Source organism: Bicyclus anynana, chromosome 3 (genome assembly GCF_947172395.1).
Source record: "Bicyclus anynana chromosome 3, ilBicAnyn1.1, whole genome shotgun sequence".
Taxonomy (NCBI): Eukaryota; Metazoa; Arthropoda; class Insecta; order Lepidoptera; family Nymphalidae; genus Bicyclus; species Bicyclus anynana.
The window spans coordinates 3,458,684-3,475,304 of record NC_069085.1 but is presented as its reverse complement, the minus strand read 5'-3'; positions in this window follow the sequence as shown (position 1 = coordinate 3,475,304).

Below are 16,621 nucleotides of genomic sequence, written 5' to 3'. Positions count from 1 at the left end.
TATTCGGGCATCATGCTGAAACTACTAAATGAATTAAAATGAAACTTGGCACGGTTTAAGACCATAATACGGAGAAGGTTATAAAATACTTTTTATTGCGAAAATAAAATGAGAAGGGGGGGGGGGGATAGGGGTTGAAAGTTTGTACGGAAAGTCCTACATTTTTAGAGTTACAGTTTTAAAAATCTTCATAAATCTTAAAAAAAATACGAAATATAATGTGATTCAAATTTTTTTAAAATTCAACCCCTAAAGTGGTGAAATAGTTCTTGAAAGTTGTATCGATTTCCACGTAGGACGAAGTCGCGGGCGTCCGCTAGTATTTTATATTATGAGGATATACTATAAAATATCGTTGGTTGGACTGGACACCGAGAGGTCTTCTTTTCTTTATGAAATGAGCTCGCGCTTGACTTCAATCTTATAATATAATGTACGCCCTTGTTTATAGGATGAAGATATTCTTGCCATAGAGATGCCCATGTCTGCCGTCAAGAAATTAGCCACAGTCTTCTCGTGAGAGTTTCTAATGATAGAGATGCGTATAAGTACTGAAAACGCTAAACGAATACGAGGGATATAAAAACATCCGGTGTCTTGCAGAGCGATGATACAATGGAGGTGATGATGGATGGTCTGACTTTGATTATCTTTTTTTTTTTTATTATTCTTTACAAGTTAGCCCTTGACTACAATCTCACCTGATGGTAAGTGATGATGCAGTCTAAGATGGTAGCGGGCTAACTTGTTAGGAGAAGCATGAAAATCCACACCCCTTTTCGGTTTCTACACGATATCAACGCTAAATCGCTTGGCGGTACGTATTTGCCAGTAGGGTGGTAACTAGCCACGGCCGAAGCCTCCCACCAGCCAGACCTGGACCAATTAAGAAAATCTCAATCGGCCCAGCCGGGGATCGAACCCAGACCTCCGTCTTGTAAATCCACCGCGCATACCACTGCGCCACAGAGGTCGTCAAACACACACTTCGTACTGTTGCCGTACATATTTTTTACGATAAGTTGAAGGTTTTGAATATCAATGGCTCAAAAGTATTCAAAAGAAGTTCTCGCAATAGTCCACAAGGCTTTAAATAAAAGTTTTCAAAAATAGTGTTTCTCTTTATTTATTTTTTTCACCAATAACATAGCAATATAGATGTATATTATTTGTGGCAGCGCTTTATACGTCGTAGTCCTAGCTAAGTTTTGATGATGGTAAAAGACGATGTTTATTCACTTCATCAGCTTCTTCATTGTCTTCTTGTTTCTTTAACATAACAAAGACTTAGGAAGAACAAGAAGGATATGGAAGGTGATATGAATTAAGTCAAGTAGATATTATGTCGTCTATAAACCCTATTATTTGAACATTAATACATTATTAGGTTAGGTTAGACTGGCACTTGACGCAGCGGTATTCATATGGGCTTCATCGCAATGCCTTTTATGGATTTTTTATCGTTTGACAGTAAAACCGAATAGCTCCCTCGCGTCGTTACACCGTATGAAAATTGCCTGGCTAATAGTTTTTTTTTTATTTTAACTCTATTAACTGCGCGTTTGATGCGCAATTTATTGTCAGGTGAGACGAATCAAAGTCACTGATATAGCTCAGCGAGTCGCGAAGCTGAAGTTGCAATGGGCAGACCACATAGTTCAAGGAGCCGATGGACCTTAGGGTCCCAAGGTCTGGTATGGCGACCCCGCACCAGAAAGCTCAGCGCGGGTTGCAGGGAGCTGCTGGAGGCTCGAGACCGATGTATTGGGAAGTCCATGCAAGAGGCCTATGTCCAGCAGTGGACGTCCATTGGCTGATAATGATGAGGTCAAAAAATATTAGGTATTTTCAGAGAGAATGATGAATACATGTTTTTAGTGCTACCGAGTTATAACTATTGAATAGCAATCACACTTAAAGGTCAAACAAAGAATTACTTTCAATGCGGGCATGAAAATTACAACGAAGCCGATATGAGAACCTCACCCAATTCAACGTGAAATAATAGAAACAATAATAATTATTATTATATTATGAACTAGCAGACGCCCGCTACTTTGAACGCGTAAAATTTAAATTTCTCGCAAATTCCGTAGGAATTATGGATTTTTCAGAGATAAAAAGTAGTCTATATGTTGCTCAATAACTTCCCCTATCTTCCAGTGAAAGTCCCATTAAGATCAGTTGAGACATTCCAGATATTAACCCTGACAAACAGAAAACTGACAGACGAAAATTTAAAAAAAAGTTTTATTATGTTTTAATATCGTGTAAATAGCTTTAAGCACTTGAAAAAACACAGTTTTATTTATAAATCACACACACATACTTAAATTTTATTTATGTATGTATGTATTGATGATTAACGTCAACGTTGCGTTAAACACACCCGAAAGGTTATCAATATGTTTCAATAAAAGCTTTTTATTTTTCAAGCAACTTGATAAACGGTTTTACGGCATGTGAAACCACAGTGCATAGCTAGTCTAGAACAGAAGCGACACCGAACTCACGCATAATATATTACACACGCTTGTTTCACACGAATCCTATGGGATATAAAATCTTACGAGCTCCCTAGAAAGAGCTCGTAGGTACAAATAAATTATTTACGACCCCAAATCATTGCTCCATAAAACTCCGGCTGACGTGTTGACATTTATCTTCGCTTTAGGAGAAACCGCTTTGATGATAACGGTGCCCTGTCATCGCGTGGAAGGGTATCTTAAGGGTTAGGGACTTATTTAAGGGCTTACACACAATAGGATGGAGAATTTATATGCTTATACTAACATTTTTACCGCTTTAGCTGATATCTTAAAATAAATAATGCGTGCTGTTTGTAAAATTAATTTCCGTCGCCATTATTAAAGGCGCTACTTACCGTCAGTTTTAAATGTACAGTTTTATTTAACTGAAATTTAAAAAAATGCATTACTAGGACAAACTGTACCTACAGTTAAAACTGACGGACACTACACTCAGACGATTTAACTGAGACAGTTTGATACTGTTACTATTAACGTAAACGCAAATTTCTAAGGAATTGAAACAGCGTCATCTAGTGGCACTACTGCACAACTGTTTCAATTCCATATAAATTCGCGTTTACGTCAACGCGATAATAATAGTATGAAAATATTGAAAACTCCCACTAGGCACACTGAACAGTTACATTTGCAGGGCTGTAGCACGGATTAGCGTTACTTTATGTGAGTATTGTTTTATAAATTGAAATTTTTGGAAATAAAACTGGATATAAAACTTCTCGAGAGACCGAAACAAAGATCTAGAAGCGGTAAAATTTCAGTAATTAACTACAACAAACAACGTAAATTCCAGAGAAATTTGCATTCGTTAGATCTTTGTTTTTACTTTAAAAGCGTTTTATGCTAGCCAATCACCATCCAATAAGTTCACGTACCTGCAGCGCTAACGGCAGGACATCGGACAAAACTGATCGTGTGTTGTTGATCGTGCGACAGATCGCGACCAACACACGACCAGTTTTGTGGGATGTCCTGCCGTTAGCGCTGCAGGTACGTGAACTTTTTGGACGGTGAGTGGCTATCATTAAAGATCTTGGACGCTTGGAGATGCAGCTAAGTTATTATGGTAAGATATGCATTATTCACAGCCTGACAGTGTTTTATCGCTTACTAAATGGGAGTAATGGGTAGAACTCTCGAGAAATGTGTTGAGAAGGAGATGAGTTCATTTTATTAAAGTCTGAAAAGGAGTTTATAATTAAAAAGGTTATTAATTTCACATTTTTTTTAAATATTACTAGTTGTGAAATCTAATTTGAACCATATTTTTGTGAATGAAATATAGGCTTATCCTATTTAAAAAAATTAATATACGCCATTATAAAGATTTCTTTTTAGAAATAAATATTGGCAAATAAAATTATATAATAAAATTTTGTTGCGGGTCTAAAACCTAATTAAACCATTTGTTACTTGAATTGTACCTACCTATATATATGTTACAGGGTTTTGTTAAAGACTAAATTATAAAACAGTACAAGATATCAATCTGTCTTTGTCAGTATTTTGGATTTCCGGATTAAATTGTATAGTACATTTAATTTTAACTTGACATTACTCAGAAATAATATACCATCTACCTGTACCACTTCCAGTACTAACACAAGATATTTCTCATGTTTTGTTCATTACCATTTTTTGCTGCTAATGTTGGTGAATCGAATCATATAAGTAGAAATGTAATGGGAAGCTTTTTGTTTATTTTTCATCATTTTTAATTTTTTTTTATTTATCATTTTACAAATAACATATTATTTAAATTAAGCCTAACCATAGTGTAACACAAACCACATTTCGTTTTACTGTGCACTGGTTATTATTACATAATAAAATATTTAAGAAAAAAATAATTAACAAACAAAAAGAAAAGAAAAACAAAGAACAATAATTAGCGGGTAGTTATTTATATATCATAACTAGCTGACGCTACGCGGTTTCACTCGCGTGGTTCCCGTTCCAGTAGGAATACGGGGATAATATATAGACTATAGCCTTCCTCAATGAATGGGCTATCTAACACTGGAAGAATTTTTCAAATCGGACCAGTAGTTTCTGAGATTAGCGCGTTCAATCAATCAAACAAACAAACTCTTCAGCTTTATAATATTAGTATCATAATTATAGTGTGAGTAAACCGCTGCTATGACGCTACACATGCTGTCCCGAAAAGTATTCCTTTAATTTCCGCATAAGTACGTTCGTTAATATAATCGTATCTTATTTTTTTTTCTTTCGTATATTCACCAAGGTAAAGCAAAATTATCAGTAAGGGTACCTTAGTCCCGTATTTTCAAGGATACGGGAATATCGTGGCTGCGGGGCTATTAAATAAATAAGGTTGCGTTAAGACATGAGCAGAGGTCGGAAGGAATAATCAAATATACAGGCAACAGCGCGCATGAGTTATGTGGCGTCCCCAAGATGCCATATTAGTCCAGGATTACATTTTTGCGTGGAGCTGTGATGAAACGGTATTCATATTAACTTCATGTCGACGCGTTTGATGACCTATTTGCTGTATAATAAAAAACACATAAAGGTAATGAAAACTTCACATTTTTACACTATAGATACAATTTTATTTTATTAGAGTTCGTTCGTTATCAACCCATTTTCAACTCACTGGTGAGATTAAGTCTCCTCTCAGAATGTGAGGGGTTAGGCCAATAGTAAACCACGGCCCAATGCGGATTGGCAGGCTTCACCCACGAAGAGAATCAAGAAAATTCTCTGGTATGCAGGATTCTTTACGATATTTTCCTTTAGCGTTTGAGACACGTGATATTTAATTTCTGAAATTCCTGTATCGAGTTCCATACAGGTTAATTTATGATTGTATGTTTTCTAAATACGCTCTAGGTTTCCAGTGCGCCTCTCAGGTTTTTTAAATAAACCTTGCCTTTTGGAAGGCTTTGCCGGGCGCCATTGTCTGGATAGGTAGGTATAGTGTGTGTTTTCCCGTGGCCTATTTATCAGTTGGCAGATAGGTACAGTGTGGGGTTTTAGTCAGTAAGTAAATGACAAAAATCTCTTCGCCTTCTGTCTAAAACAAACGAACGAAAACCAAGAACAAGTATGCTAAAACACGATATCATCAAAACAACGCTCAGCCTCTGCACTCTGTATAACAGTTGTAGCGATGTGACAGCGTTCGTTTCCATGGCAAATTGGTTGGTATCCTATAAACATAAAGTTCAATTTAATTGTAGAATAAGACGTGCTATCGACGAATGTGATATAACCGAATGGCACCTTAGCATGCTTTAGTGTCGCTTACTATAGGCCATCACTGGCCCATCAAATGTTCGGTGAGCCTCAATAGTTCAACGGTAAGAGCGGTCGGACTCACCACCGAGGGGTGGTGGTTCGATCCCCGCCCGTTGGTCTATTGTCGTACCCACTCCTAGCACAGTCTTTCCCGACTAGTTGGAGAAGAATGGGAATATTGGTCATATTTAAAAATATGGCAAATATTCTTTAATAAAAAAAAAATGCGGATTGGTAGATTTCACACACGCAGAGAATTGTGAAAATTCTCAGGTATGCAGGTTTTCTCACGATGTTTTCCTTCAACGTTTGAGACACGTGGTATTTAATTTCTTAAAATGCACACAACTGAAAAGTTGGAGGTGCATGCCCCGGACCGGATTCAAACCCACACCCACCAGAATCGGGGGCAGAGGTCATATCGACTGGGCTACCACGGCTCCCTGATACATGATTACATGAACATTTTAATTTTTATAATATTTTTGACAGTACGAGCCAAAACGCCTATCGGCCATAATGGTTTATATTTCAACTGTTTAATGACGTCACGTTAACAAATCGTGTTCGAGCGAAAGGGAAAAGAATTAACAGTCGCTCGTTTGATGTAAATGTACCCTTATAATATAATATTGCTGCGATGAAAGTTTATAAACACTTGAACTTAAATTTAATTTATTTATATACATTCATCGTCGACAGTGCATTAAACTCGCTTTCTTTTACCATTTCGGAACAAAAGAATAAATTTTATTAAGCTGCCGTATTAAAATTCATACAGGCTTTGTTTCCAGCCAACTTGGCAACCATTCAACGCATGGAGGCTAACAGTAAAATGCTAAGAACGAGAAAATGTAAAGAACCCGCACTTAGCTTTAAAATGGCTAAGCCCTCATTCGCACGAGAGTTTTTTTAACGGATGTTTAAAAGCGTTCAAATATAGTATGAAGTTAACTAAAGGTCTATTTCCAACACCCAAAATCGAAAATGCAACACTGCTCGAAAAAAAACGTGCTTTAATAACGCTGTCGTGTGTTGTGGACTTCTGAATTTCAACGCTTTTTTAACGTCCGTTAAAAAAACTCTCGTGTGAATGAGGACTAATTCCATTAAAGGATTCGAGAAAAAAATTAAAATCCATTAATTCTAAAATAATTATCGTTAACGTTTTATGAGAATTAAACTTGATGCTATTGCTCCTGGCATTTAATCCTATCAAAATGATTTTAACTCAAAAATTCTGATTTACTCACTCGGCTCGGTACCACCATACCGACAAAGACGTACCGCTAAGCGAGTTAGCGTTCCGGTACGATATCGTGTGTACGATGGGGTGTGGATTTTCATCCTCGTCCTAACAAGTTTGACCGCTTCCATCTTAGATTGAAACATCACTTACCATTAGGTGATATTGTAGTCAAGGGCTAACTTGTAAATAACAAAAAAAAACTTAGATACTTTTCAGGGCTCAGGGGTGAAGCACTACCAACTCCCGAACTCCGGAATGTCGATTCTAAGTTTCATAATTCGGCCAAGGACACGAACCTAAGACGTCGTGAGCCCAAGACATATAGGTTAGCCACTAAACCAACGATACAGATTCTTACTTTGAATAACAATTTTTGGAAACAGGTTTATAAAATCAATAGTGAGTCTAAAACCCTTTGCTGCAGGGAGTTCAGTTCAAATGTATTTTCCATACAAACTTTTGCTTACGTGTAAATATTTAGAAACAAACAAATCACAAAGCTAGGCAAGAACGGAGGATAGCAAATATGGCCTCCCCAAACAATAGAGGCGGAACGCAAAGCTTTTAACTTTAGGCTTACAAGAAAAGAAAACATCGGGACTTGGCCGGAATCCCGCGGGCTTATATTTCGGGATGAAGTCCCGAATCCCGTTTATTTATCTTTGTGTTATCCCCGTTTCTATGAGGTTGTTATTTAATTTTACGGGAACATTTTCTTTGACGGGCTGTTTTAATTTGCTCAGCCAATTGAGGTTACAAACCAGATTTAACTGGATTAAACCGGATTAGATTAAAAGTTACAAATACATACTCGTAGCTGTATAGCAAATTATTAAGGTAAAGGTAGAAAATCATCAAGAGCATTATTCGTGCTACAGACCTGCAGTTTTAACTGAATAATCGAACTTTTCAGTTAAATGTGTAGTGTCCGTCAGTTTTAACTGAACTGTTTTTTTCTGATGATTTTGGTTGAAATTTTTTATATAAAACTTTCAAAAAATTAATATAAAACTGTACATTTAAAACTGCAAAACTGAACATATCTAGCGTGGGTCATGTCTTAACTAAGTTAAGTGTCTGACATGCTTAGCTAAGTGTGATTCGTAATGTTTTTCCGAGTTACCATGAATCTGGAAGCACGCTTTATCGTTATTATACTGAAGAAAATATAATAAATTAGGTTGAATAGGTACTAAATTATATTGACTTTTGACTGGATCTTAGAAACATTGTTTAAAGGGTCCCAACGTCACCACAAGCATAACCCCATGTTGCCTACAACGGACAAACTTTAAGCTTTTATATAATTACGAAAGTCTGATCATTACAGACTCTTAGACCATTGTCCCGTTGCAATATAAACTGGAAAATAGTGAAAGTTATTCAAAAAGTCTCACATCAGTGATAGCAAATCTAATAAATAACGTACCCATCTTTTGCTTCAGGTAACGGGATTTTTGTTATCTGAAATCACCGTGAAAGAGGGTAAAAATGTTATAAAGAAACCATTGATAGTGGCTTGCGTAAAATGGAAAGCTTATTGGAATGCGAAGAGATTTTTATATCAATAAGAAAACATTTAAAACGTATATCAAGGTATGTGATTGTAATCTAAACTAAACGCTAAACGCTATGCTAAATAAATAAATGCTAAAATATTCTGTGTTATTTACGTGAAATTAAAACACAAACTCACTTTTTTACCGAAAAAAATACTTAGATTTAAATTCTTATAGTTATTTACACGGCACTAAAACACAAAGCCTTTTTAAATTGTTTGTCTGTCTGTCTCACCGGGCTTATATCTCTGAAACGGCAGAATCTATACTAGGACTTTCACTGGAAGAGTAGGTTACAGAATAATTTAAAGACAAATTTATATCACGAAAAAAAAACTTGTTTGCTGTAGGATTCCTGAAAACCTGAATATCACGCAACGAGCGTCCGCTAGTCTGCTATACAGAAAAATCATTTTACTGAAACATGTCGTATATTTTTTAAATCAGTATCAGTAAACTGGAGTTTACTGGTCATTTTTGATACTTGATCGTAAAATTTTATCGCTATTTATTTTATAAAGCCGATCGCGAGAATATAAATATTATGCACGGTACACTTTCAACGCGTTAAAATGTAAGCATAACAAACCTGAAATACCTGAAATATTATCACTATATTTTACATTTTTAGAGATATTAATAAAATTATAAAAAACTAAATAAATTAACTAAATATCTAAGCCCCCAAACACAACGAGCGTTTTTTTAAAGGTTTTTTATGCCTTTAGGCTTTGCGGGATTTGTGTAAAATAGAATTTCATGCGAACGGAATCACGGGCAAAACAAAAAAACTTGTAATAATTTTTGAACAAACACCGATTTTTATAATAAAATGAATAACCAAATATTGTACTGTTAAAATCAACTATCTCAATAACTTTATCGTAGCTACAAAACCGTACTTCGCAAGCGTAGCACCTTGTAGACCACGTGTAGAAGGCTTCGAAGTTACGGGAAAAAGTACTAGGATAGCATAAACACTGAGAAATTAAACGCGCCAACCATGGAAAGTTATCCGGAAAAACCCGAGAAAAGAAGAGGGTGGGTAGCGGATAAAGGAAAATCTAATTCGAGCTTATGGGATAAGAGATATCTGAAAACCCCGATTAGAGCGGAAAATATCTACTTGTTACCAGGAGTGCATAGGTGTGAAGGAACTGTTGGCATTAGAATAAGATAGAAAGTGCTTAGGGGGTGTGGCAACTTGGTAAGATAATTTTCACGCAAGCGCAAAAGATACCGTAGCGCTACGGACTCTCTACGAAGTTCACGAAATTAATTTTACACTAACTAGAAAAATTGTTTCCTAATTTGATTTAAATAGTCTAGATGTAATATAAAAATATTATTATGTTTAATAATAAAGGTTGCACGTAGTTATTTTATTATAATAGAGATTGCAGTATTATTTTAGCCCTCTACCGGCTACACCTTAAGTTAATTTAGAATTGTTATGTACTAGGTATGTGTATTAAAAAAAAATTCTTTTAAAATATTAGTGATATTTAAGTAGTAAATATTTAAATTAATACCGCCACATCATTATTACTTCGAAATTTAAATTTTCAAAGATGAAGTTTAGTAGGTACGCCATCTAGCACATGACCGGTGAACTACGATGTATTTCATTTTCATTAACAGAAACAATTTTGTTTTGTTCTAAGTTCTAATTCCGAACTATATTAAATATGTGTAGTGGTTGTGTAATAATATTTTAATTTATTTAATATAACAATGGAGTGAATGAGGTTAAAATATAAAATAACTAACTCATGGTTGTGTTCAAAGTAGGAGTTAAGTATTTCGCTCTCAAACCTCAGTGTTCTCTTGCGAGTTAGTTGAGTGTTCAACAGATGTCGCTACAATACTTTCTGTATTATTATTTTGTACGTAAAACTTTCATAACTTACTAACAAAAATTGTTGTTTCTAAGGTACTAATGATAGATAATTCTTTTTTAAAAAGTATCTTACCTATGATGACTTTTTCATTTACTGTAGTAACTTCTTACCTGAAACAAAATTCATAATTGTTAGAAGCATTGTAATTTGACACTTAATTATTAACAACTTAAAATAGGTAGGTATATGGTAAATTAAGCATAAAATGTAATTTTTAATACTGCAAAACAATAAGAACAGAGTAGATTTAACTGAGAGGTTATGATAATACCTCACACTTAGAAGAATAGGAAGGTACTAACATGATTATTTAATTTGTGTCTTATCTAGTAATTACAGTATGTGACTCGCTTGTTATCGTCGACTGACAATAACAACACCTGGTTAGAGGTCGACCAACACTACAATTATACACACACGATTACACATAAAGTTTCGCCTCTATTTGTGATAGGATGTTGATGATTAAGAGTTTTAACCAAATGAAGTGCTCACCTTCGCACATAATTTGTCTAAAAAAGTTCATGATACCGCCAAATGCCACCAACATTTTCGTTTTTGGAACAATTAATAAGTTTAACACTGTTTATTTTTAAGGTAAGGTTTAGATAAAGTTACTTTTCTATTAGTCTCTATTATCTTTGTTAATCCTATAGCAACTATTGCTTGGCAACGTGTAACCATAAGTAATTTTACGCACAACTTTACCAGCAATCCTGAAAATAAACCTGTAAAAATTTCATTTTTAAAACCGACAGAATAAATTTCGTTTTAGTTAAACTTGTCATCTTTTTTATGGGAACTGTTTTACATATAGAAACACCGGAAACGGAAATAGAAATGTCAGAATTCTACGGAATGAGTAATTGGATACACTAACTTTGATGTATGTTAGTTGACTTATACGAAATTAGTTGTAAAAAATGTCATCCGGTGCCTACTGGTGGATATGATACAATAGGTAGATGACATTTCTCAATTGATTGGATGTTTATTTTAATAAGTTGGTGATAATAGAGACCAAAAGAATGAATAGGACATCAAAAAGTTTGATAAACCTAAGGTTGCACCATACGCAGCGGGGCGTCAATTATGTAATTGCAGATATCCATTAACATTAGCTAGCTAATTAGACGCCCAGGTCCATATTAAATGCCGGTATCTAATTAAATTACCTAGCCGATAGTTAGTAGAATTATAGAATTACTCAACATTTAACTGACTGGCGTATTGAAAGTGTTTGAAAATTACTGTCCAAAAAAGAATCAAGTGATTTAAATTTTACGAACAATATCCAAAGAGCTAAAGGTCTGAAAAATCATTATCGACCTAACTACATCAAAAATTCATGACTAATTTAGCACGGTTATGAAATATTGACATTTTCAGGTGTAAGAAACCTAATAAATGAACAATTTCCAAACTTCAAAAAATTTTTGAAGTTTGGTTGATCCAAACTTCAAAAATTCTTCAATAACTTAATTATTTGACTGATATTCAGCCTATACATACCTATAGCATTGTGGCTTTAGAAGGTTATTATGTATATCGGTGTACCTTTAAAATATTGAGTCACTACATTGCTTTTCATCATATTTTCGTTTTTGTGATCAAAAACCCTGCCTGGGAGTTTTCTCATAACTTTAGGGTTATATTCTTTAAAGAAAATTAATCAAAAATGTGTAAGGAACATGTGTTCTAAAATTAATATTTTATATAAAATTAAAATTAATATATTATAAAAAATATTATTTATTTTGTAAATAGATCTTAAATTGGCTACCTAGGCAAACTCATTCATTGGTAAATACCATTATTAAGTAGCTTACTAGTGAAGTGCGGTGCAATATCTCGTCGATATCGTCAATCTTACCACTACGATTACATATTTTATAATGCAAGGATAGATAAAGGCATGTGTTACATGGATAGTCGAAATTATTTGAACTACTTTGTATGAAAACACAATTAGTATTTTTTTTAGTTAAAAAGAAATTAGTAATACAGTTCAGTGCAGCTCCTAAGTGGAGTTGTCAACACCTTAAAGATATGGAGAATACTCCGAAACACCCTGTATAATCCTAATACTGAAGAAAATACACCTTTCACTAATGGTCCAATTCGGTGAAATCCCGTCATCCACCTGTTCAAACACCAGTGATCGATTGTCCGAACTGGAACAATTTAGTTTGTGATAGTTTAATCTGAACACACAGCTGGGTTCAAAGTTTAACTAAGGTTAATGGGTTCCGCGCACCTATAGCTAGAACTACAGTAACTGTGTTCAATTAAGTACCAAATATCCCCCTTATTGTCAGGTAGGCTGATATTTACTGCTAACCTATTTCTAGTATGTATGCGCGGTGGACTTGCAATCGGAGCGCCTGGGTTCGATCCCCGACTGGGCCGATTGAGGTTTCTTAATTGGTCCAGGTCTAGCTGGTGGGAGACTTCGGCCGTGGCTAGTTGCCACCCTACTGGCGAGGGATTTGCTGGATGTAAATTGCTCAGAATTGTCATGTTTGGAAGTCCTGCAGTGGATGTCAAAGTCAAAAGTCAAAGTCAAAATTAATTTATTTCAAATAGGCTTAGTTTACAAGCTCTTTCGAAACGTCAGGTTCAGATATTAAACTTAAGATAATGGTGATAATAATCATTCGAAAACTTAAAATTAAAGTTACGAGGGTTCCAAACGCGCCTTGGTCCGAGGAGAGCCCACAACAAACTCAGCCAAGGTTTATTTATTTTTTATTTATTACCCAAACTTATTTAAAATTAAGCACACAGTCGTATAATACAGTTTAACACCAAGCTTTTTTATCATTTAAATATCTGCTGATGTGATGATGATGATGAGGATAAAGCGCTTGGAGGCCATTGGATCAGCTTCCACCTTCACACAGGAAATAAAACTATAAGAAATTGTAATTGTTATCATACATGTAAATTATAATACTGTATGACATTTTCAAAAGAGCAACTGTTGAGTTTCTTGCCGGTATCTTCTCAGCAGAACCTGCCTTCCGAACCGGTGGTAGAATCTTTACAAATAGTCAACTGACGTGTCAAAAGTGCTTGTAAACTGAGCCTACTTGAAATAAATGATTTTTGATTTTGATTTTGATTTGCGGTTTAGGGCTATGGATATAAATAACTGAATAAGTAAACATTAGAACGCCTATAGAAAAGAAGTAAGTATAATAATATTTTTCAGTTGAATGTTAAACTAACATTTGCGGTAATTTAATATTTAACTCGTTTCATCGGATAGTCGCGGTTATGCAATTAACGTGCAAAAACAAAAAACGGACGCCACAATTCCTGGCCGCAATTTATCACCATTTGTTATTTTCTGATAACGCAAACTTTATTCCCCCACGGCTTGGAAAATATTCCTTTTATCTACCTACCGGCCCTTTATGACAATTAAAACTTTAGATTCCTGCTGGACCAAGCCTGTGATAGCTACACTTTCATTTTATGAAGGCTAAAGATAACTGTGAATAGTAGTCATACGGTAACTGGAAAAAATATATTCTTCTATTTTAGCGACAATCTTCCGGACATAAATTTTTACTATTTAAATTTGTTTATATTTAATATCGTCTGAAACAGTATAAATAAAATGAATAATTAATTCGTACGGTTTTTGTATGAATAGTCACTTCCTTTTATGAAGATTGAATATATGTCAGCTAATGCTCCTACGAAAAGTAATACGGTAGCTAGTTATACAGTATGGGCTGTGTTTTTTAGAGAAGTTGCAGGATTCCAGACAATCAACCGTTTCAGTGTATCTTTTAAAAAATAAAGCGCGGCAAGTCATCGAAAAACTCCTTCGCAGCAAACCCATCAAAAAACTCCTTCGCGGCAACCTATCAAAAACCTTCTTCGCGGCAACCCATCAAAAAACTCCTTCGCTGCAACCCATCAAAAAACTTCTTCCCGGCAACCCATCAAAAAACTCCTTCGCATCAACCCATCAAAAAAACTCCTTCGCTGCAACCCATCAAAAAACACCATAACAGCAACTCATCGAATAACATCGTTAATTTTTTTTTTTTTATGTAAACCTTAAGGATTTCTAAGGAAGCGTCTTTAGCGACCGAAGACATGACTTCTCATGATACCCCTAGAAAATATCACAATATTACGTTTTATACTTGTACGAGTAGGTATAACTGAAGATCAGGACTCTTGAAATCTGCTACCTTCCAAAGCCATCACGAACCAAATATCATTATTGACTTTACTTACAGTTTACTTTATATAGAGCATACGCTGACAAATTAACAGCCTTAAAGTCAAAGTCAAAATTAATTATTTCAATTAGGCTTAGCTCAAACATTTTGAAACGTCAGGTAACGTTATTTAGATAATGGTGATAATAGTCGAAAACTTACAATTAAAGTTACACGGATTCCAAATAAATGAATGAAATGAATGAAATATACTTTATTGTACACCAAAAATAATAATAACAGGCAAGAAATTAACTTAAAAACGTATGTACAATTGGCGGCCTTATCGCTAAATGAGCGATCTCTTCCAGACAACCAATCGAAAAAAAAGAGAAAATAAATACAAGGATTAATGCATAATGACGGGTGTACACATAAAAAGAAAAGTAGAAGATACATTACACTTAGATAATAATATATTAAATCAAAATCAATATATTTGTATATATATATACATATATTTAAACACATACGAATATACATACATACCTACCAACAATTACATATATTCCTACATAATTAAGGATACATACAAATAAATAAATATATATATGCGCATTAGTCCGAGAAAACTTCATAATAATATGAGGCATGTCTGACTATAGCAGCTCTTGTTCTACTGATACCTGAAGGCTCTCATTTTCACGACATTCTTTAATTTGGTCCATCAATCAATTGAATCTTTTCTTATCATTGTACAAGAAAGTTGGTTAAATTTTAGCGATTCTAAATTTAGACTCCAATTTTATAACTAAGATATTTTCTACTTGAGTAACTTTAGGAATTTCTAATTACCGAGTCTTAGTTAGGGATCCGTAGAAATTTTTTTACACCAAAACTAACAATTTTGATTACTAACAAGTTAATTTTTCGTGAGTAGCTTCATCTCGATGAGACGATTAATTTTTTTATTTACGAAAATTCTTGATTCTCTGGTAGCTAATCAAGGAAACATCAAGGCAGAACAATATTTACTGAATTCATGAAAAGTCCAATACGAAACTGCCAAGTGGAAAATTTCATGGATACAAAACTAATTTTTAATGGGAATTTTTTCTTTAACTTCGCCGATCATTGGTTCAAGTGGTCCAATGAACTGAAGTACCCAATATTGGAGCACTGAGAAATGAGCAAACCGCGTCCTACATTCCGCTTTATTTGTACACAAATGAAGGCAATAGCAATTAATTTGATAGCGAGACTGCCGAATACCTCATTTATCAGGAAATACTCGACTTATCCTACCTGTATCACAATGGGGGTCGGAGACTGTGTACTTATAAACAGATGTTGACAAATATAGGTATAGACTCCGGTAAGTACGTTGAACCAAAATGATATTCAAAATACAAAATTCATTTATTTCAAGGCTCAGTTTGTCTCTAACGGTGAAGGAAAACATCGTGAGGAAACCTGCGTACCAGAGAATTTTGTTAATTCTCTACGTGTGTGCAGTCTGCCAATCCGCATTGGGCCAGCGTGGTAGACTATTGGCCTTACCCCTTTCATTCTGAGAGGAGACTTGAGCTCAGCAGTGAGCCGAATATGGTTGATAACGAAGGCTCACTTTACAAGCACTTTTGTGCTTGTAAAGTGATACGTCAGTTGACTATTTGTGAAGATTCTACCACCGGTTCGGAAGGCATGTTTTGCTGAGAAGAAACCGGCAAGAAACTCAACAGTTGCTCTTTTTAAAAAAATCATACAATATTGTAATTTACTATTGATGACAACATTACAATTTCTTATAGTTTTACTTCCTGTGTGAAGGTGGAATCTGATCCAATGGCCTCCAAGCATCTTTATATCATTAAGGAACTCATCAATGGTGTAGTAACCTCGACTAAGTAAATGT